At 40.3% G+C, this 24,557-nt stretch overlaps 1 pseudogene; it reads left to right on the top strand.

The window, feature by feature from the left end:
- Positions 1–2,281: 2,281 nt before the first annotated feature.
- On the top strand, positions 2,282–23,941 carry LOC124289803 (annotated as a pseudogene).
- The last annotated feature ends 616 nt before the right edge of the window (positions 23,942–24,557 follow it).

The following is a 24,557-nucleotide window of genomic DNA, read 5'->3' as shown; positions in this document are numbered from 1 at the left end:
ATTTGATCGAATCGCCAATTCTGAGAATCTCTGAGAATGTTTTGGAAGACAAGAACTTTCAGCCATATTGCAGAGTGTATATAAAAACATGTCACACGTATGTCGGTTATGTTTCGCCCATTACATAAACAACTACAGTTCAATATCAGCTTCCTTATACGAATACCTGAATTCCTCATACAGTTTCCAATAGAATGGCAAATAGTCTTTGTCACCAATACCAAGTGTCTCAGTAAAATCTAGCGAAATATACCAGAAGTGAAAAAGAATGCCGTGCTGGCAAAGGACCACATGTTTGAAGTGTAAACAAAGCCAAGCTCAGATTTTACACTGTGTATCATTTTCTCATACTGTGAGAGATCCGTTCGTCCACTCGTTGCATACACTTCCTCATAAATTTTAGAACATGCATGGGTAGATTATCGTAGCAAGAAATAAGGAAATCAAAATAGGTGTATTCCAATGATATTTCCTAGATTCAACACAATACATTATAGTTTCCGTAAGTGTGACGCCATGACTGACGCAAACGTTGACGACACTTCTCATTTCTGACAATTTCCATTAGTCACAATGAAAACGAAAAGAATATAACAACCAGCAGATCGTCAGAATGTTTCGCACTACTTACATATCACATTTATGCATATACGTTGCTTGAAACAACGAAAGTTTTCTGTGAAAGTCGCTTCCTGATAGTGATGTCATATGTACATCAACATTGTTATACATATATTTTCATTGAGATGAGGTTATGAATGAAAATACACATGATCAATCTATCCTTCTGCTTACATTTTCAGTTCTAGTTAATGCTTCTTTCGTATTTTACACACTTTGTTTCACGTGATTACTTTCAGTATTAATATCTTTTGCTTTGGGACTAGACAGGAAACCCGTCTAAATCAATTGGCACCAATTACGTTATAATCAAATTGGGGTAACTCTGGCCTGTTTAGCTCAACAAACCTAATGGCATAACATTTCAGCACTTATATTGAGGGTTATGCCTTCATTGTATGAAAAATGAGTGTATATTTTCAAGTATTAATATTAAATTATTCAAAATTCCATTTTGTTTCACATAAGGGACAAATTTGATTTTATTCGTGTACACTTCCCTAGATGTATTGAGCCTCCATAAAAATTCAACAAACCTTGGTCTCCTAAAATGGTATCGATGACTCAATTTTCAAGCCGTACCTCATGGACAAATTGGGATACGATGACATGTGTCAACCAAGTCAGCGAGTCTGACCACCCGATCCCGTTAGTCGCCTTTTATGACAAGCATGGGTTACTGAAGATCAATTCTAACCCGGATCTTCACGGGTATGTTAAACTGAAGGGGGTGGGGTTGATTGTGTGCCCATTTCTTCAGTCAACCGATATGTTAACTGGTATATGTTACTATCATTATGTGCAGTTGGATATAAAACATATATTATATGTTCTGTCAAAAAAGCGTCATTGTCGGATTTACACATCCGAATTTGATATATACTACGGAACCGAAACAGGTGATATTTATTAATCATGATCAATGTCGTCTTTCTCCGAAATCTAAGACATAAACGAAGGCATGATATTTCATTATAAATAACTAACCTTTATGCGAAATACGCCAGCACAAGCAGGAAGCATGGGAATGTAAGAACTTATTTACATATAAGATACCGCCAGCCATTTCCCTATCAGGTCCTTTCGATAGTACAATTTTATGATTTCTTGCAATTTGTGATACTACCTAATCGTGTCCGGTTTCAATATGGATGTTTATTCCGAAGTGGTTTTATTCCTCGTAAACAAAACATTTCGAAAATATTGTTTTTAATCCACAGCAAATACTCATCAAGCAAATACTTATAAGGATGTTTAACGTTACACAGTAGCGTACAAATACAAATATTACAGATATCAGGTAGTGTTTTGTTGGTCTATAGTTTCCGTGAAGATGTCAAATATAAAAACAATAGTCATGCAAAACATTCCGTGGAGCAATTGACGTTTTTAAAACTCTTAGCAGTGTTATTTTTTTGCAATCGACCTTCGTCTTGCACTCGAATTTACAGGAAGAGACGGGACATTTAATGTTATACTCCTCTGTGTTATATTATAGCCGTAGGTAAATATAGCGCGGTGCGCGCGCAATTCTTAAAAAACGTTTACCATTCAGATGTTACAAAAATGTGAGTTCGGGGGAAAAAGCGTCGGCATTAAGGGGGTTAACAGGAACAGCTTAAATTAAATCCTTCTTTTTTACTGTCCAAATAGTTTTCCTCAGGACGACAGATTCCGGCCTGCTATCGGCAATGGACATATTGCCACCAACGTCCTCAGTGACACTGTATACATGAACGGCGTCTACAACGGCAAGGGGAGCGACAGCCACAGGGCTAGAATACCCGCGACCTCATCCATTGACGCCAGTGACATGGGAGGCAACTCTTCAAGACATTATTCACTTGACATGCTCAGAGGTATACAAGCACGTGACAGGGATGTGACGAGCGAACGCCTTAACCACTAGGCTACCTTACTGACCCAATTTTATTTAAAGGAAACCTTGGTGAGGGTAGCATAGTGCTTCAAGCCCTGGTTCGATTCCCCTGATGGTTGCAATGTGTGCAGTATGTGAAGCCCAATATTGCTTAAAGCGGCGTAAACCCATTCTCACTCACTCACTTGAAAGGAAACCACATGTAAAGGTAGGGCGTATCGTAATGCTGCTCAAGGAAGTTTCTAGAAGCAATAATGCGATGCCTTCTCATGAGGAAGTCTTTGACCCAAAGAAATAGTCCAAAAGTCAAATGTCCGGTCTGTTTTGCAAATTCATTCATAATAATAACAGTTGTAGGGTGTTCTTTGTAATGAATATCATTTCAGTCGTGCCACAATTATCATTTTTAACAGTTGATTGCGATATAAACAGGCTGTAGAATCTTAGTATTCCTAAGGGTAAGAATTATCTTCCCTCTTCATTTCGTCCATAGAGCCTTTATACCAAGATAAGTTTAAAAATTCTGTTTCAGCCTCCAATTCAAAGTTATTACATTTACCTGATTTTTTTTTCCAACAGGTGTATTCACACAGACTATCACAAGAGAAGATGCAGACATCGACATCCAGTATTTTGCTCATAGGAAGATGACACGACTGCTGATCACTATTGTCAATGTAGCCAGGCGTCGACAAGGGGAGATAACTCTGAACCTAAGCGTAAACCGTGGAAAAGATAGTGACGATCTCACCATGAGCTTCCTCAACACAACTGATGGCAGCAACAGAAGGTGTGAGACAATGGGGAGTGAGTGAAATTACCGACGTGTTAAGCAATATATGACACGATACATTAGCCGTGATCGATAATGCAAACTTCAAAAAAACCATCTGTGCTGTGGTAATTGTCGATTTTCCGATTCACCATTCAATTAATCTATATTTATACATTTATACAAGTGATCCCATGGTACATGTATATATTACTCAATTTCCGGTCAATATAATTTGCATATTTAATTCAGTATTTTTTATACATTTTGTGTTGAATTTAAAATGTGTATTGGTATGCTTAAACATATGAAACCGATTTCGATCAAATAGTAGTATTGGTATTGGCTCGTCAAACATATAATGGGTAAATGTGTGAAGCCATTATGATATGCAATATTGAAAAAGCGGCGTAAAACTCGATTCAAATCGATCATAAGTTCTTATGATATGTTAAACTCGATAATACATGAGATGTTCTGGTAATGAGAATGTTGCTGACAATTGCTCATTTCATGTGTTTAGATCGGACACACCACATATGTATTCAGTTAATGAATCAGACATTCTTTGTCGGTTTACATTCTAAGTACAATTTTTAATTGAATGATCATTTGGTTGTTGTTCTATATTCATCCACCATACAAATCGCTGTAATGCGTTCTTTTGTCTGGCTTAGTCTTCAGCAACCCTTGCTTTACGTAACAGGCCACTAACGGAACCGGGTGATCAGACTTTGTTGACACATGTCATCGTATCCCAATTGTTTGGTCCAGAATCACTGGATTGTTTACAGACTCGATTATTTACAAACCGCCACCATATAGCTGGAATGCGGAATTAAACAAACTTTTGCTGGCGAATTCTGTCTTACATTTGCCTGTAGTTGATACTAATGTGACGCACATTTTCCTGTGACACAAGACACAGATCGAATGTTTTCATCTACGTTATTCAACACTTCAGAGGTTATCTGGGAAGGACAAAAGTACTGGAAGTTGACGGAGGTCAGAAAACCGGAGTATTCCAGTTCTGGACTCCCGTGCCAGAGCTCATGATCCTGAAGTCTGTCGTTGCCAACATGTCGTCGGTGTTCATCACCGCCATCAGTACTGACCAGGAGGACGCCCTACTCGCCTACGAGAGCGCGGTCGAAATGTCTTCTGACACCTTGCTGAGCACTCACGCTGAGGTAGGCCTCATCCACCCATACTCAGATCAGATTTATCTGGGACCATAGCCACAAATCGTTCGTGGCATTACGTCATTCATAAGCCAGTGATGTAGTATAGTGTTACGATAGGTCGTAACTTTACGAAAACCACCATGACCCGATCAGTTTTGTATGTCTGCTGGCGTCGTGCATGAATACATTGACATAAAACACTTAACTCTCTTGGAGCATATCTGTGCTTCCGGTGATTCCCTTAGAATGAATCCATGTTGTTTTACGCCATAAGCTATAGTATAGCAATATCACGCCAGGTTCTGTCATCGCGTTGATAGCTTGTATACATGTTACTGTGGCCGAGATGATGTTATTACTGTTTTATATATTTATATTTTAGTAACATCTTTTAATTTATCTAGCTTCTCTCAGTAAGGGCCGTTTCAAGGTATATCACTTAAGCAGTATACAGAATGTAACAATAGATTTACACCAGCACTTACATAAATAATATATCAAGATCCTCCTCCTCTCTCTCTCTCTCTCTCTCTCTCTCTCTCTCTCTCTCTCTCTCTCTCTCTCTCTCTCTCTCTCTCTCTCTCTCTCTCTCTCTCTCTCTCTCTCTCTCTCTCTCTCTCTCTCTCTCAGTACTATAATTTTGATTTCAGGTGTTGAATACTGAGCAAAATTATACTTTTCATCTCAGATGTTGATTACTGAGTAAAATTTTACTGGCATTTCAGGCATGGCGCAAGGTGTGGGAGGAAGGTCGCCTGGAGGTGAATGGCAACCCGGATGTAGCTCTGACTCTTAACGCGGGCCTCTATTACATCCTGTCTTCGATTCCCCTCAGTCGTGACCACCTCAACCCATTCATGGGTCTCAGTCCAGGTACTCTATCCATCACACAAGGTTACTGCCCACGTGGCTGTATTAATGTTCTGTAACCCTCAACCCTCAACCCTCAGCCCAGGTACTCTATCCATCACACAAGGTTCCTGCCCACGTGGCTGTATTAATGTTCTGTAACCCTCAACCCTCAGCCCAGGTACTCTATCCATCACACAAGGTTCCTGCCCACGTGGCTGTATTAATGTTCTGTAACCCTCAACCCTCAACCCTCAGCCCAGGTACTCTAACCATCACACAAGGTTCCTGCCCACGTGGCTGTATTAATGTTCTGTAACCCTCAACCCTCAGCCCAGGTACTCTATCCATCACACAAGGTTCCTGCCCACGTGGCTGTATTAATGTTCTGTAACCCTCAACTCTCAACCCTCAGCCCAGGTGCTCTATCCATCACACAAGGTTCCTGCCCACGTGGCTGTATTAATGTTCTGTAACCCTCAACCCTCAGCCCAGGTACTCTATCCATCACACAAGGTTCCTGCCCACGTGGCTGTATTAATGTTCTGTAACCCTCAACCCATAACCCTCAGCCCAGGTACTCTATCCATCACACAAGGTTCCTGCCCACGTGGCTGTATTAATGTTCTGTAACCCTCAACCCCTCAACCCAGGTTCTCTATCCATCACACAAGGTTCCTGCCCACGTGGCTGTATTAATGTTCTGTAACCCTCAACCCTCAACCCTCAGCCCAGGTACTCTATCCATCACACAAGGTTCCTGCCCACGTGGCTGTATTGATGCTCTGTAACCCTCAACCCTCAACCCTCAGCCCAGGTACTCTATCCATCACACAAGGTTCCTGCCCACGTGGCTGTATTGATGCTCTGTAACCCTCAACCCTCAACCCTCAGCCCAGGTACTCTATCCATCACACAAGGTTCCTGCCCACGTGGCTGTATTAATATTCTGTAACCCTCAACCCTCAGCCCAGGTACTCTATCCATCACACAAGGTTCCTGCCCACGTGGCTGTATTAATGTTCTGTAACCCTCAACCCTCAACCCTCAGCCCAGGTACTCTATCCATCACACAAGGTTCCTGCCCACGTGGCTGTATTAATGTTCTGTAACCCTCAACCCTCAGCCCAGGTACTCTATCCATCACACAAGGTTCCTGCCCACGTGGCTGTATTAATGTTCTGTAACCCTCAACCCTCAACCCTCAGCCCAGGTGCTCTATCCATCACACAAGGTTCTTGCCCACGTGGCTGTATTAATGTTCTGTAACCCTCAACCCTCAGCCCAGGTACTCTATCCATCACACAAGGTTCCTGCCCACGTGGCTGTATTAATGTTCTGTAACCCTCTACCCATAACCCTCAGCCCAGGTACTCTATCCATCACACAAGGTTCCTGTCCACGTGGCTGTATTAATGTTCTGTAACCCTCAACCCTCAACCCAGGTTCTCTATCCATCACACAAGGTTCCTGCCCACGTGGCTGTATTAATGTTCTGTAACCCTCAACCCTCAACCCTCAACCCTCAGCCCAGGTACTCTATCCATCACACAAGGTTCCTGCCCACGTGGCTGTATTGATGCTCTGTAACCCTCAACCCTCAACCCTCAGCCCAGGTACTCTATCCATCACACAAGGTTCCTGCCCACGTGGCTGTATTAATGCTCTGTAACCCTCAGATGAACATTCATCGATCGAAAGTCAGTTAACGTATTTAAAGAAGGACTGAGTTCGTCTACTCTGGGATCTCGGCGATTTTGGTTCATATCACTTAATATCACTTTGTCTGCTATATTGTACGAAATGTATAACTCAGTGACTTAATGTCCAATATTGACGGGCTGTGGGGTAACACAATGGTTAAAGCGTCACGCTGACGACTTGGGATCGATTTCCCACATGGATACAATGTGTGAAGCCAATTTCTGGTGTCACCCGCCGTGATATTGCTGGAATATTGCTAATAGCGGCGTAAAACCATACTCACTCAGTCACTCACTCCAACATGGAATCAAATACAATATCTAATACTATTAAAGCAGAAAGTTCTCCCATTACGGGAACTTGATATATACGTGAACGAGAACGAGAACTTTGCAACCATTCTTATTTGAGATGAGCATTTTTTGGATTAGCAGTGAAATTTCAATTTCAAGCACAAACAGGTACTCAAATATTATTAATTATTATTTAATTATTAAAATATAAAAGAATTCTCTGGACACTAGTCAAAAGGGAAAGAGCATATAATTATTTGTCCTACAATAAGAGATATATGTAAATATGTCACTCAAACTGGGGTTTGAGTATTTTATGTTTTATGTTCTTCGGCTTTTTGTGTGACAGGCTATACAACAACACTCGGATGACATTGTCCTTGTCAATCTGCAGTGATCAAAGACTCTTATTGTGCTTCATCACGCGACACCCGTGAAGATCCGGGTCAGTAACTTATGCTTGTCGTAAGAAGCGACTGACGGGATCGGGTGGTCAGCCTCGATGACTTGGTCGACATACGTCATTGTATCCCAATTGGGTAGATTGATGCTCATGCTGTTGATCACTGGACTGTCTGGTCCAGACTCGATTATTTACAGACCGCCGCCATATAGCTGGAATATTGCTGAGTGCGGCGTAAAACTAAACTCACTCACTCATTACGCGACACTGTCTCCTATGTCCTTATGCAGGTGGACTCTCCCGAGGGGGCGTGGCCTTCCCCAACAAGACATCCCCCTACAACGACTACCTCGGTCACGTGTTCTGGGATATGGACACGTGGATACTGCCGCCAATCATGTCTCTGCATCCTCATCTAGCAATATTGCTGATTGGCTCAAGAACAAGGGTGCTGCCGTCAGTTAGACAACACGCCAACAAAACAGGTTACCAAGGGGCTAGGTTTCCATGGGAACAAGCTCAAACAGGTAACATTCATTTGATTATGGATGCTATTAGTGACATACTCCTACCAAGACAAAATGTTGAGACAGCAACATAATATGATAAACCCAGCCTTATCACTCTCACTTTATATCTTGATCATGCTGAACAGCGGTGCTTGTCACCGTCCGTTAGACCAGTGGATTAGTAATACACGCAGTTGATCAGCACAGCGACTCAATGGGTTGGGTTTGGTCAAATAAAGTGCTGATCAGAGTTGAGAAAAACTGGCAGTTATTGAAGTCACTCTCCGTTGTCGCTCTTTGCTCTTTCCCCGATGGTGGAACTACATTTATTGTTAAAACAGCTAACTGCTACACATTTTCTAAATGTCACGCTACCCGTGAAGGTCCGGGTTAGAATATTGATCTTCAGTAACCCATGCATGTCGTAAGAGGCGACTAACGGGATTGGGTGGTCAGGCTCGCTGACTTGGTTGACACATGTCATCGGTTCCCAATTGCGCAGATCGATGCTCATGCTATTGATCACTGGATTGTCTGGTCCAGACTCGATTATTTACAGACCGCCGCCATATAGCTGGAATATTGCGGAGTCCTACGTAAAACTAAACTCACTCACTCACTAAATGTCACGCAAAGGAAACATGCATCTGCTCTCTTTACAATGATATAATTCAGTTACATTGTTTATATAAAAGAAATTGAAACTTTCCAATATATAACTGTTTCTGCTCATGCGTTGTATTAGAATTGCATTAGAATTAAGCCTTTTTGTATTTTGTTCGATTTAATCGCTTTAGCCAGTTCGTTTGCAATGCAGGCGTTTGGAATCCATGCATGAATTAAAACATCACAGAAAGTAGCTAGGTCGGTAAACTCTCATTCGTTACAGATAACTGTAGTTGGAACAACCACTGCTGTATTCTAATGTCAAATTCCGATATAAAACTTCACGCATACTGTTCCCCTAAGATACCAGTCTTGCTTCAGGTGAAGAAGTGTGTCCATGGCGCGAGGCTGCTGAGTATCAAGTCCACGTGACCGCTGACGTAAGTCTGGCTCTCCGTCAATATTTCTATGCGACTGATGACGTCACCATCCTGACCGATGGCCATGGACTCGAGCTGGCGATGGACGTCGCCCGGTTCTGGGCAAGTCGAGTTGTCCTGAGTGATGATGGTCAATATGAGATACTGGGTATGTACGTTGATCATAGAGCTTTATCACCTGCTAATACAATTTCAGAATATGGGGACTCTGGGTCAAGATAAACTCCCAGAAACAGTTGTTCGCCAAGTGAAATGGAGATCAAATTTCAGGTTCATTTGCTTGGCGTATTTTTTAATGCTTTGAACCACTGGTTTGCCTGGTCCAAACTCGACTGTATACAGACCACCTCGTTGGTCTCACTCACTCACCCATTGACCCTGAACAATTTTATTTTCCTTCAACACAGTTTTTTTTTCTATAATTCAAAAGCTCTGAATCAAGCAAGTCAAGATTTTACTGAGGCCTAAATTTCCAATCTTATTGAGACTCTTTTTTCTAAATAGGGTAATCTGTTGCTATCAAAAGTATATGTTTCCATACGTACTGTCAGTTTTACAGGCCACGGAGATTTAAGTGGAAGGTATCCTCCCAAAATATATCAAAGCAAAAAAACGTCTTCAGCATTAAATAAACAATTAGTCATACATTACAACGAGGTACTCGAAAAATATAACTGTTGGCCTAATGACAGTTATACATACACAGGTAAAGGTCGTTGTCAACTAAAACCAAAGGTCAATGGGTCAAGGCTGTTCCGTAACGTTTACTATACACCGGCTTCATTATTCAGGAAAGTCAAGGGGACCTGAACCATGACACGAGTGTGATATGCACGCCACTTGATGTTTAAGAAAGTCTGTTTATTCAGGAAACACTGAGTCTTTGGTCAACCGTATGCCCACAAGTCACCCGTATGCACTTCATTGTCGTAGCCTTATGCTTGTAGGCGTCATGGGACCCGACGAATACCACTACAACGTCAACAACTCTGTCTTCACTAACTACAACGCCAAACTGAGCCTGGAGCTGCCGGCCTACATCAGAGATACCTACAATCTGTAAGCTGACGTCACGTAGATGCAGCGAAAGATTAGCTAAACATCAATGAATATGTAACGAGAACTTACTTCGCTGTTTTCACTTTTGAGGGTTGTAACTAGTGAAGTACATAACGATGTATCGAACTATCGATGGACTGCAATTGATGAGTCTCCCGATAGCAATTAATCGATTGTAGAAACAAACCCCATCGATAGTATGTGTGACTATCGATAGTAATTGATAAATGCGAAGCGCAAAATATTGGAAGTACCAGATTTGTTCTCTTTGATTTAGAGTTATCCGCCCCTGTTACCTCTTAAACAAACATGGCGGCAAACACGGCATGCGACTCGGAGTTTGAAATAGTGAATAACAATAGGTTTATGTTTTAACTGTTTACTTGATCTGGGTTTCAAGTTTCTTGTCAGTTATCAAAATAGACTGAAACTACTAGTTTCTATTTCATATAAACTATACATTCATTTGGGAAATGACTTCAAATGAGACAATGCAAGGAGAAAAATCATATTGCGATAGTATTGCAATAGTTGGTCGTAGTAGGCTATCGCTATCGCAATAGTATGTTGCAAAAAACACCACCAAAGCAATTATTACATGCACGGACAGAAACCAAAATCTTAATCAATGATTCAGCTCATCAGATTTGCAAAGTAAAAATTAGAAAGAATATATACTGAGGCAAATGAAATGTTACAAGACTGTGTAGACAACCTCTGCTTGTTTCTCACTATGCAGAACTAACGTCATTTTAAAACAACTTCTCGTTGTGACACATGACATGTGAACAAAAACAATGTGATGCACAACACAACAGCTATGGAAAAATCCATTTAATTGCTGAGAACCAAAACCTAACCCAAGTACCTAACTGTTGCATTTTCATAATTTACTTATCACCAAAATGTTTTTAATGTTAATCTTCAGATGTTGTAGCATTTTGGAATGTGAATTTTATAAATAAAAGATGTACTATTATTATATCTACTGATGTAATCACTATATGTCATTAATACACCAATTTAATCATGTTTCCTATAAATGAAATATTGATAATATTTTACCTCTGGTTCGCAATGTGAATCTGGTACCCATTGATGATGCTGGAATGGTATACCACATCTACAGACATCAGGCATCTGTAAAGAAACTAAATTACTTGATCGAAGCAATGTTGATATTGAAAAAAATTATCAAATAATAAATTATATTATTATTAATTAGTATGAATGTTAAGAGGTTCAGCTAAAGAAATACAATCCTATCATTTATCAATCTAATTTTAAGAAAATTAAGATAAATATTTTTTTAATCAATTTCATGTGAACAAAATAGTTTCCCTCAAGAATTTGTGTATACTGAACATTCATAATAGACTCTAGACAGTGTCAAAACTGAAAACAGATTTTCTAAGTCAATCTAAATAGCTCTAGAATTAACATATACCACATATTGCAAAGAAACATTCTTTGTTATGTACAATTTTCGATCACCGGAAATAGTGTCGAGTTACCTCTCTTGCCCACAAAATATGCTTCTCCAACACTCATGTCGTTTGACCCATTTGAGCTATTTTAAGCTTGGATAAAAGTGGCGGTAAATGACATGTCTTATGAAAAGAGACTTCAAACTGTTTGAAAACAGCCTTGCTATTGAACGGCTGCTAGACGTATTTAAAATAGTTTTGATTATTTTAGTTAGTTTATTCATTTGGTTACATGCTTAAACGAAAACGTTTCCCCCGCAATAAGTCACCCCTAGTTGTAACGCACTTTGTTTCTCTGCAGGGATCTAAGCCAGACAGAGCAAGGCGAGATACAGACATTCTCCCACATTGCCAAGAACATGCTGATTCTGTTTGACGAGGAGCAGCAGTTCCATCCTCAGTTTGAGGGATTTACTCTCAATGGTAATGTCGAAACTGACCTGGTAATGATCGGGGCAAGAAACGATCTTGCCATTTGTATCCAAAATCACACGATCTTAACATTTATGTACACTGCTGTCACATTCTAATCAAAACGACTTCCAAAATTAGCACTTGAAAGAAGGCATCATCAACTATAATTTTCATATGGCCAAATGAAATTTGTTTGTGCTGAAAACAAAAACAATATATAGGTAATTTGTCTCAGAGCCGTGAAACCCGACTGTGACGATCTTCAGCAGCCCATGCTTGTAATGTTCTATGGGGTGTCTGTGAGGATCGGGTGGTCAGGCTCCACATTTCGTTGATTCAAGCCATCGTATACCAGATGTGATTATACAAATGGTTCAGGCTGCTGGAATATTCCTAGTAAGTAAGTAGGTAAATGGACATTGGTTCGATTATTTTATTAAGAAGGAATATTAATAATCCATCTTGATGGGACATGATGTGGTTTATGACTGGGGCGTCCAATACGTTATACTGATGTATTAATATATGACTTCATGTAATCCACAGAGACCATTAAACAGTCGGACGTGGTGCTGCTCGGATTCCCGCTCATGATGACAATGCCACGCACAGTCAGAAGGAACGACCTTATCATCTATGAAAATGTAAGTTTGAATAGGGAAATGAAATGATGTGTTGCCATCCTCGCGAACACCTGGTATCATCACTGATCTTCATATAATTATCAATTTGCACATTACACCAAAAGGAATCTGTTTCTGAGGACAGCCATAACTGGGTATACCTTTGCACTATGTATATTTTAGCTTAGAGCGACAGGCAGAATATTTCACGTTCATAGCTTAAGTTTAAAACTAGTTCCGCTTTTGCAGATCTAGATGTAGCTGCAAACGTACCTTGTCTACGCACAATATCCCATGAATAGAATAAGAAAGTTGCCATCAGTCTGAGATATATATGTCCATGAGCTAAGAAGAAAAACTAGGTCGTTCTTCACACGTCGTCTACTGATCTGTATAAGACTTTAAGGTATCATAACACAAATGTATTGTAAACAAACAAGAAGCGTCAAACAGTCAAACCCATTTCATAGAATTACACGGAAATGGACCTGTTTTGTCAGTTGACAGACCGCGTGGGTCCGGACACCGGCACGTGGAGCATGCATTCACTGACCCGCTTGGAACTGGATGAGGAAGAAGAGGCAGCAGAGAACTTCCGGATGATGTTTCGAAACATCAATGGCCCGTTCAAAGTACGTTACATATTCGAATATATACCGAACAAAGGAATAAGTTGTAACGAATATTTTTGGCAATATTGTCATATTATTTTCTGTAGACTTCACTAAACATATACTATTTTTGTCTGTATAAGACTGAACTGATCCGTTCTTATTTATGGTTTGACTTTCACTTTGTGTGAGTTCATTCGAGTTTTATTCCGGGACATGCCGAAGAGCGACTTGTCCCCATCTGGAAGGATTTCATATTGGCATGAACATTAGAACTACTTTAAACAAGAACGATAACTCTATTCCTGTTTGTTTCCAATGGTACTTAATATCACCGGAGCACTCGTACATTGTTCTGCTGTTTTTGTTTTAACTTATTCACTTTAAAGAATTAAACCTCTTTGATACAACTAAAAGAAGGGAAAAACATACTTGTTAAAGACATATTGTAGCGTAAGTATTACCAGCTTCTTCCAAATATATGTTTCTAAATAGGGTTTAAGAGTCACAAATGGGATTTTGTATTGAATATGCAAAGAAAATGACCTTTTTTTCTTCTACAATAAATCCCAAAGCAGATACTCAAATATGACTTTAAAATATTTCTCAAACTGAACAGTCGTGTAACCTTGCTGCCATACCCCTGGTGGAAATTTCAAAAGAATACTGCAAAAACAATTATGAATGACCCCTCAAACGTCAAGACTAAAATATCCCTAAAGAAATATATGCCCAATGATAAAGATTAAATTAGTTCAACCCGTGAAGATCCGGGTTAGACTATTGATCTTCACTAACCCATGATTGTCGTAAGAGTCGACTAACGGGATCGGGAGGTCAGGCTCGCTGACTTGGTTGACACATGTCATATGTTCCCAATTGCGCAGATCGATGCTCATGATGTTGATCACTGGATTGTCTGGTCCAGACTCGATTATTTACAGACCGCCGCCATATAGCTGGAATATTGCTGAGTGCGGCGTAAAACTAAACTCACTCACTCACTTAAATTAGTTATGCAGTAGTTACTTCATTCTAGACGAGAGCTTGGTCCAAATACACTACGACCTGACAGCTGGTGATGATTGATCGATGAATTGTCGAGAGCGTAGCCCGAGACGCAAATTCATCGACCAATCAACAGCAAGCAGGCCGTGGTGTATTTGGACCAAGCTCGAGTGATTGGATGAAGTAACTGCTTTGTACCATGCCAACATTCTGCATTCAAATTTCGAAATCTGCGAATCTTTTTAATTTCAAAAGTCTCATTCTGTTTGATACTGCCGCCAGGTCTAGTCGTGAGTGGGATAACACTATGACGACATTACACTGTCACAAATAGTTGACGCGACCGCCTCCGTGGTGTAGTGGTTAGAGCGTCCGCCCGGAGTGCGGAAGGTCGCGGGTTCGATCCCCGACCGCGTCATACCAAAAGACGTTAAAATATGGTACTTGTTGGTCCCTGCCTGGCGCTCGGCATTAATGGGTACAACAAGGACTGGTCGGCTCGGAGTCAGTATTCATGCTTCACTGCGGAATGGTATCTCAGTGGGCTAGCACTATAAAACCAGCTTCAGTCTGGGCTAGTACAAGCAGCCGCACATACACATACACACGCATGCACGTCGTCATGTGAGCGAAATATTCTCAAGCACGACGTTAAACCCAATTCCACCACCACCACAAATAGTTGACGAAATTGAAGGTGCTAAACTCTGGGATGATACAATCGACGACATCATTCTCTCACAAGCTGCCGATATAATGGAAACTAAATCTACCGTGTTAGAGGGATTGGCCCACTTATCAATGTCAAAGTCAGGTGAATGTGGAACATTTACCAAAACTGTATTTTCAATAATTATTGAGTTGCGAAAATTGTGAAATTACCTTTAAAAAGTTACGTACTTCGTAAATGATTCAAACGTTTAATGATGCATAGGTCACCGTGTTTCCGACAAAGCTGTCATTGTTTTCATTAAAAGAGTAAACCAAAAGTTGTCTTTTTAGAAGGTTTACATCCACTTGAGACAGACAATTATATTTGTTAAACGTGGGCGTGGCTAAAATTGCCAAGAGCCAATCAGAGAGTTGCTGTCGAAAGCAGTTCAAAACCGTGGTGTAACTATACAATAATAATGTCATTGGTATGTTTTAACCAATTACTGAAAAAAACGCATACCGTTCTGACAGTTCTCATTCGTGACAATTCGTGTCGTTTCCGAATACGGAATATGCAGAGTACATATTCCGTCACAATCTTCTGGTCAGAAAACGTCACAGATATAGCCATCGCGCTTCGATACAAGACGTGCTTTTGTGTTCGATGTGTTTTCTATACAGAAATGGCAAACTCGTGGTTTCTTAAGGGTATTTTATGCCCAACAGAGAAACTTCACTTAGGTAAGTGACTTTGAAACTACTCTTCTCTAACCTTTGACAAACTATTTATGTAGAAGATATACAAGGTTGTGTTAAATTGAGATGCGTTGGTATGTCCATGTATCCGTATTGGTGTGCTATCTATGAATTTAAAACGTTTGCAAGAACTGAACATTTTAGGAAGAATATTTAACTCTCTAAAATTATATCTTGAATTGTTTAGACGATTCCTAACGAGTAACTATTACCTTGGAAAGAATCATGAGAAATATTTATTCCATTATTCCTGGACTATCTGACTCCATGTCTGTTTATGTTAAACAATGTACTACCTATAATGAAATACAATATTTGCAGAGCTTTTCTTCATTGCCTTTAAAGTTCCATACGATTATACACATATCCACTTGTTTATACATGTACACACACACACGTATGTTGCAGAATTGGTATGTTCGTAGAATGTGATCAACAGGTTTGGGGTTTTTTCCTATCCAGGTTACCCGTTAACTTCAACTCCTCGAATTGAAAGCCAATATAACGTTGCTGCGGAACTATGGAGAAGACATCTTTGTTCCGACAAACAGAGTCCAGAAAGCATGGACAATGTAATATTACCATCCTCTATCACCAGCTAGGACTTATCCACTCCAGCATCGTGGGCATGGCGGAAGACACCAAAATGTGAAGATATATTCCTTGGCCATACCATCCGAGGGTACAGATTCAAGCATGTAATAGAATCAGGAGGAACCGCCATCGTATACAAAGTCATCAAAGATGGTCGAATATACGCTGCGAAAGTGTCACGCCGAAATTCATTCGACCCGGAAACAATAACTAAGCCATGGCCACAGAATTCAGGATTATGAGTCAGCTGAAACACAAAAATATAATCCAAGCCTATGACCTGTTTACTCACTGCGGCCTCCAATTGATGATAATGGAGTATTTCGATGGCTGCGATCTGGCGGACTTCATTGCCGGGAAAAACATCTCGCAGAGACAACGCGCTTTGAAAAAGATCTCAAGACAAGTTCTTAAAGCCACCAAATTCGTTCACAAGGAGAGCATTGTTCATCGAGATATAAACCGGCAAATATACTCATTGGAAAAGATTTAAAGGTAAACATAACTGGCTTTGGATGAAGTTGAGGCCGGAGGAACCACTGCAGGACAGAAAGCCAACCATCAGCACTCCGCAATACACACCACCTGAGGTACACGCTGGAGAACGCCGGTCAGCAAGTGACATTTTTAAAAAGGCCTTTGATATATGGAGTATTGGAGTAACATTGTATGAATGTTCGACAAGAAAGATGCCGTTCTTGGGCAACCCCACATTTGGTAAAGACAGTTCGTTCTCTCTGTCCGATTTCAGTGTTTTGGAAAGACGTGACAGAAGATTACATTCATTGGTCAAAAAAAATTTGGACATGAATACGGAATCGAAATTCACGGCTAAAACAGCTCTTAACAAAAATTATGTGCGCGTGAGAGGCTCATATATATAGAAGAAACAGAGAGCGCGAGCGTGCGAGCGATCCAATAAAAAATACAAATTTAAGGTAAAAAAATAAGGTTAAAATCGAATTCCTCACCTTACTTCCGGTCTAGGAAACATAAACTGGGGATTGTAACAGCGTTCACTGACGTAAACAGAGTAAAAAGTAATCGTGTGCTGAAATTTTATTCAAATGCATGCTGGGAAAAGGAACTGTACAGTGTGGGAACACTCTGATGGTAAAGTGTTTTTGATTGGTTGATTTCTAATGACGTAATATTAACACGTTCCTAATATGGAAAGTTCACTACAGACGATCGACAAAAGTTCACTACAGACGAGATCATTTTGAGAACAGACACGGAATGAAAATCAGGGATGTCTATGAAATAAAGGTCCCGAGGACCTGATACTTTTTGGTAACTGGGAAGGCAAAATTTGTAGTAATTCGGTGTTGGAAAATATTATTTGTGCATGGACAAATCTTACGGGAAAGATGGCAGATGCTGGAAATGTTCAAGGAAAAAACTTGTGGTAGGAAATTTTCTATAAGGCACAATTCTTTCTTTGAAAACAGTAAAATTAGCATTGGGGAACACTACTTTGTTGACATACTGTTGGGTGTATAAATTGCCACAAGATTTTGTGCGTAGAGAATTAGACATTGTGTCTGGGAGTACATCTGTGGACTGGTACAACTTTTGCAGGGAAGTATGTGTTTGCATTGTTGATGAGGACAGTGAACAGATATGTGGTGTGGGACACGTAGTAGAAATAGATGAGTCAAAATTTGGAAAGAGGAAATTTAATAGGGGAAAGAGGGTAGAGGGACAGTGGGTCTTTTGGAGGCATTGACAGGGACACAAAACTGTTTTTTTGTAAGCTTATGTGGAACACAGAAATTCGGAAACTTTGATTCCAGTGATATTAAAATTCATCAAACCCGGAACCACTATTATTAGTGATTGCTGGAAAGCATATGACTGTCTCAAAGAGGAAGATTTTAAACACCTAAAAGTAAATCATTCCATAAATTTCAAGGACACTGAGACCGGGGCACATACAAACACCATCGAGTCAACTCGGGGGTGCATTAAAACGCCCCTACCCAGGTCAGGCACCACAAAAAGCCTGTATTCAACATACTTCGAAGAATTTTGCACAAGAAGGAAATATTTGTGTGTTGAAGAAAAATTTGAAAATTTATCGACCTTGTGGAATCTACAACCCTCATTCAAAGGACAGTGAACTTATTAGGATGCCATTAAAACCGGCCAATCGTGACAACCAGGATAATCAAAACGATAGTTTGGATGATTTCCAGCTGTAAGGTAGGTACAGGCTTTTATTTCAACAGTTGCCTGATCGTTCCCCTTTACCCCAATTATCTTTACCTTTTTTAGCTTTAATATTGTTTAATATTTAATATTTTATATTGAACGCTGCGTCAACACAGCCTTCATTCATGGCGTGCCGTTACTAAGGAAACTGCGCAATCAAAATAAAAATGGCGGAAAGGTATCCGGTATTCTGTAATCTTGCCAAAATATTTCAGGCTTGTCTTTTTTTTTAGATTATTTCTAAAATTTGATATTCCTGATCAAACCATTCAAAGCCCCCAGACCGACAATTCTGCGCCTTATCATTGAGAACGCATATTACGGATGATATCAGGTCGGATTTCTATTGCAAAAAGGTCCCCAGTACCTGATGCTTGTTGTAAAAGGCGACTAAAATGGTGGCCAGACTCGATGTGATTCTTCTGACTGTGTTCATGGTGCAGTCAGGTTGTGGATCGTAGCTCATGCTTGCAGCCAGGAAGAGTTCCGTTGCCTTATCGGATGTTTTACCATGCTTGGTAGTATTCTATAGGATTAGATCACAACTGTGGTGATAGAAACACCATCTACGATTGAGCTGCATCTGAACCCTCAAATTCCAGTACAAACCATGTTACCATTGGAAAGAGTACATTCGTGTGTTTGTGAACATTCTTGAGCTGTTGCTTGAGCCAGATCAATTTTGAATGTGGTTTGTTTAAAATCCTGTCTTTCCACTGAAAAATATTTGTATATATTTCAACTGTTGCCTGATCGGATGTGTTTTTTAAAATCCTGTCTTTCCACTGAAAACTATTTGTATATATTTCAACTGTTGCCTGATAAGATGTTTTTTTCTTGTACATGACCGTTAATGAATTATTACAATAGATCTGTATGTTCTTTTTGTAGTTTAAGAACAGCGTGGTCAGACTCTTTGCTTCATAATATCCAAAACATTCCATTTAATGTGTGCACTTATATTCTCTGATTGCTTTCTTCATTATCTAAGCACCATTTCCTTGCTGACCTGAAGTTTCTGATATATGACGACCCGTGAAGATCCGGGTTAGAATTGATCTTCAGTAACCCATGCTTGTCGTAAGAAGCAACCAACAGGATCGGGTGGTCAGGCTCGCTAACATGGTGGATACATGTCATCGTATCCCAGTTGCGTAGAATGATGCTCATGCTGCTGATCACTGCATTGTCTGGTGCAATATTGCTTAGTGCGACGTAAAACTAAACTCACTCACTCACTGTGCTATATGACGCCTGATACCACGTGTACAGAAACATGCTTTTGTTAATCTGCTGTGGGTTATTTGAGATGGAGATGCTCTCATGCACTACGGCGATGGAGGAATGCGTTTGGTCATTTGGGGTGCACGTAAACCAATGGTCATTAGTTTGAAACCGACCTAGGTTCAACCTGCAACGTTTCTTGGTTTGTCTGCACCATATCACTATTGTGATGCTAAACGTGCGTTGACTTTACAGGGGTTTTAGTTTCCAGACACTCTCATCTTAAAAGTGCCGACAAAAATGTCTGTGTCCGCCAAAGTTACCACATTTCTGCTAATAGCTGATTCAGTCATTACCAGTGTTCATAAGATGTACGTCACTACGTACGTAGTAACAGACAAAACACGCACTAAATGCAAAAAGACAAAAACAAATGGTAGGCAGGACTACGAGGAACCGTTTCCTTCTTGAGATAGTGATTGTGTGAGTTTAGTTTTACGCAGCTTTTAGCAATATTCCAGCAATATCACGGTGGGGACACCAGAAATGGGCTTCACATATTGTACCCATGTCCCCCGATCTTCGGTGTGACGAGCGAACGCTTTAACCGCTGGCCTAACTCACCGCCCCGCGTGTCATTTGAACCGGACTGACAACTAAGATTAATAGTGGTTAATGGGTTAATATTTTTTAACAGACCGGTTAACAGACTGCCGGACTGATGAATCGGACAAAAGAAAGTATATATCCGTACATTTACACGTCACTGTGTCCTGAGAACCAGATATTCTTCAGTTGTCATCTGTGCGTTATGATGGGTGTTCTGTCTCTTTCGTAATCACTCGCCTCTTTCCGTGACCTACAAGAAGACTCGTATCTGTACAGAGCGCCCATTCCCGACCACTCGCCCCTTTCCGTAACCTCGAAAGAGACTCGTCCCCCTATGTGCGTGTTATGTGCGAAAATACGACAAACCAATCAGAACGAGCGTAATGTTTGCCGTACTTTGATTAAAATAATCCCCAGTACTTAAATCGGTTATGACATCATGGCATTGTTTAAAAAATCATGAAAAATATATATCGTCATACTGAAAGCACAAAGAACGTAGCTAACAGAACTGTGTTGCCTCGTGCAGATTTTAGTAAGGATAGTGCCATGGACGGTGAGAGATTCAATGACACGCACGTGCGTTTGTTGACATAACGGCTCCCATGAGTCAAACTGAGTGTATTTCTGACGATCGTGCGGGCTTGTTACGGAGATTGTACGCGCGCTTCCAACATTTGTAGGAAATGCAATATAAATCGTTACGAGTTTCACAACAATAATATTAATAATTATATCTGTATATTACTAATCAACTTTAATCTTTAACATTGGGCTTATATTTCACATCTCGGGGGATACTGTAGTGTGACAATGTTTTGGCCATTCATATTTTTTCAGCAAATTCATTTAAAATTCCATCAGGAGTGTGACAGCAAGGTTACACCAATGTTCAGTTTGAGAAATATTATAAAGTTATTTTTGACTATCTGCTTTGGGATTTATTTTAGCTGAAAATGATTATGTTATTTGTATATTAAATAAAACAATTCCCAATTGTGACTATTAAACCCTATTCAGAAAATTAATATAATTGGAAATATACGGTGAACAGCTGGTAATAATTACACGAGAATATGTCTTTAACAAATATGTTTTATCCTTCTTTAAAGTTGTATCAAAGAGGTTTAATTCTTTAAAATAAATAAGTAAAAACAAAAAACAGCAATACAATGTACGAGTGTTTCGGTGATATTAAGAAACATTGGAATCAAACAGGGATAGAGTTATCGTTCTTGTTTAAAGTAGTTCTGATGTTCATGCGCCAATATGAAATCCTTCCAGAGGAGCACGAGTCGCTATTCGGCTTGTCCCGGAATAACACGAGTTGGTCACGAATGTAGAACGCCATTATTGCCAAGAATCGTCGCAAACCAATCAAATCGCAAGCAGTAAAACGCATTTCGATGCATGAAAATGGCGGCACCGTCGAACTTTGAAACCTCGCTAAACTATGCAAAGGACAATTTAAACATAAACTTTGAGCTAAAGGATTGACAAATTTCAACACTGAAACATCTCTACGCAGGGAATGACTGTATAGCTGTTTTGCCCAAGGGATATAGAATATTCTCGGAGTAGAAATGGTTAGAAATTCAGAGTTATCTTTCCTTGGAAATAGTACTAGACTATTTTCAACTCCGTGCCCGTTTGCGCTTGGACAAGACCCAGTCGTGAAAATGGCTACGAGATGGGTATCAGTAGTTACGAATGTGGCTGTCTTACAGAATACATGTTACAGGCTTCTACAAAATAAAGAAAAGCATGTTGACCTGTGATAAATAATCGTAGAATACCCAGATGTGTCGACAGCAGCCGCAATGTGGTATGTCAGTGGTTACACATACTGACATTAAATTGGAAGTAAAAGGCTTGACGAATTCACGAAGTGAAAAAGTTCTCACTTCCAGATATGCACACTTCGCTATAGCAGTGTGTGTGTCTGATTCTTGATGGGGGGTGTTATGCCGGGACAAGCGACTCGTTCCCCTCTCGAAAGTTTTCATATTGGCCCATGAACATCAGAACTACTTTAAACAAGAACGATAATTCTTTTCCTGTTTGATTCCAATGGTACTTAATATTACCGAAGCACTCGTACATTGTATTGTTGTTTTTGTTTTAACTTATTTAAAGAATTAAACCACTTCCATACAACTAAAAGAAGGGGAAAATATATTTGTTAAAGACATATTTTAACATAATTATTGCCAGCTCTTCAAGATCCAAGTATATTTCTAAATAGAGAACCAAACTGTCGAATATCGGAGCTTGCCATCGATCAAAGCGAGGGTATACTTGAACGGGCATCCAATCAAAGTGAAAGAATTATCCCAATTATGTTCAAAACCTGTTCATGATCAAGATTAAAGAATCTAAAGGTCAGAAACAACGTGTATTTATTCGTGCTAGCGAACTCCCAGGGTTTTCCCCAGGAATGTCGACGTGGAAGGAGTCCTGTCATCGTTCAAGTCCTTTCAAGAATAGCTCCGTAAACTTCGAAATGTGTAGTTCATGTTCTTACGAATGCCACTTTTGCGGTCACGTGACCGACCTCTAATCCAAAGGAAAAGCGACATATGTCAACATAAGGTCAAACATATTATAAACGATATGAATGTTCAATATTTTGGACGATACATTTAATGATGTTTGGATGCATATTAAGCCGGACACACAGCTTGAAGCATGACATGCAGAAGGGTCGAAGGTTATAAGGCATTCCTGCTGTCCCATATTCTAGAGAAGCAAGTGACTAACATTTTATTTTCACCAGATATTCAGCGAGAAGCCGGCATCAAATCCCCAGGGAATCCGCTGTGTGAATTTCATCACCGCCGCAGGGGGACTCCTTCAAGCAGCCATATTTGGATATGCAGGTGTCAGATATCGCGATCACCACCTGGACCTAAGACCACGTTTGCTCCCCAACTCGACAGACTGGGCGGTGAGAGGTCTCCACTATCAAGGGTTCACGATGGATGTAGAGATTTTCAAGGACATGTTCAAACTAACACTTGTGAATGGTAGAAGGGATAAGGAAATATATTTGTCCAGTGAGGATGAGGATGGGACATGCGAGATCCTCAAGCTGAGGACAAGTGTGACAAAACCACAGCGGAAGTTCAAGATAACAATCAGGGAACCAAAGGGCAAGCCTGCAGCTTCAGCATGGGAAATGCGACCCACTCTTTATGTCAGTCTCGTACTGTCATTGGTAACTGTGTTTGCAGTGAAATACTTGCAAACATATATATATTAAATAGAATGGTAGCGTTATACAAGGGGGTAGATGGATGCTGGATGGCAGGACTGGTACCCTCTGCGGGTTGGGTTTGCGTTTTACGCCGCATTCATCAATATTCCAGCTATAGGGCGGCAGTCTATAAATAATCGAGCTTGGACCAGACAATCCAGTGATCAACAGCATGAGCATCAATCTACGCAATTGGGTTACGATGACATGTGTCAACCAAGTCAGCGAGCCTAACCACCCGATCCTGTTAGTCGCCTCTTACGACCAGCATGGGCGGCTGAAGACCAATTCTAACCTGGATCTTCACGGCTCTGACCCTCTGTGACTTCTGTAACTTCTACATAATTATCTTTAATAACCTGCATTTATATATTTTTTTCTGTTGTCATGTTTGGTTGAAAAATCGTATTCTGTGAAATATGTTTTATAAAATAAATACGCGTAATCATGAGAATCTGACTCTTTTTGTAGGTAGACATTCTCTTCCCACAGAGGTTACTTGTCATATCTTCCTACGAACCTCTATTCTAATACAGCCCTTTCATGGCGCGAGTGTTCAGGATTCGTGATTGGTTGCAATCAGATTTAGTTGTGCACTCAGCGACGTTGTTTCAAAAGTGATCATTCGCAAGGCCTCGGTAATTTCCGTATGCTTCGGGAAAACTAGAACCTCTTCCCCTGTGCGATGCGCAAAAGTTTCTTCTAGACAGAACTCAGTCATGTAATGGCGGATCAATGGCGTCTCCATCGCCCTCGTTGACAACGGAAAGCAAGCCATTAAATGTCTT

Source organism: Haliotis rubra, unplaced genomic scaffold (genome assembly GCF_003918875.1).
Source record: "Haliotis rubra isolate DU_JTF1 unplaced genomic scaffold, ASM391887v1 Scf45, whole genome shotgun sequence".
Taxonomy (NCBI): Eukaryota; Metazoa; Mollusca; class Gastropoda; order Lepetellida; family Haliotidae; genus Haliotis; species Haliotis rubra.
Note: the sequence above shows the minus strand (reverse complement) of the source record. Positions and strands in the feature narration are given on the sequence as shown.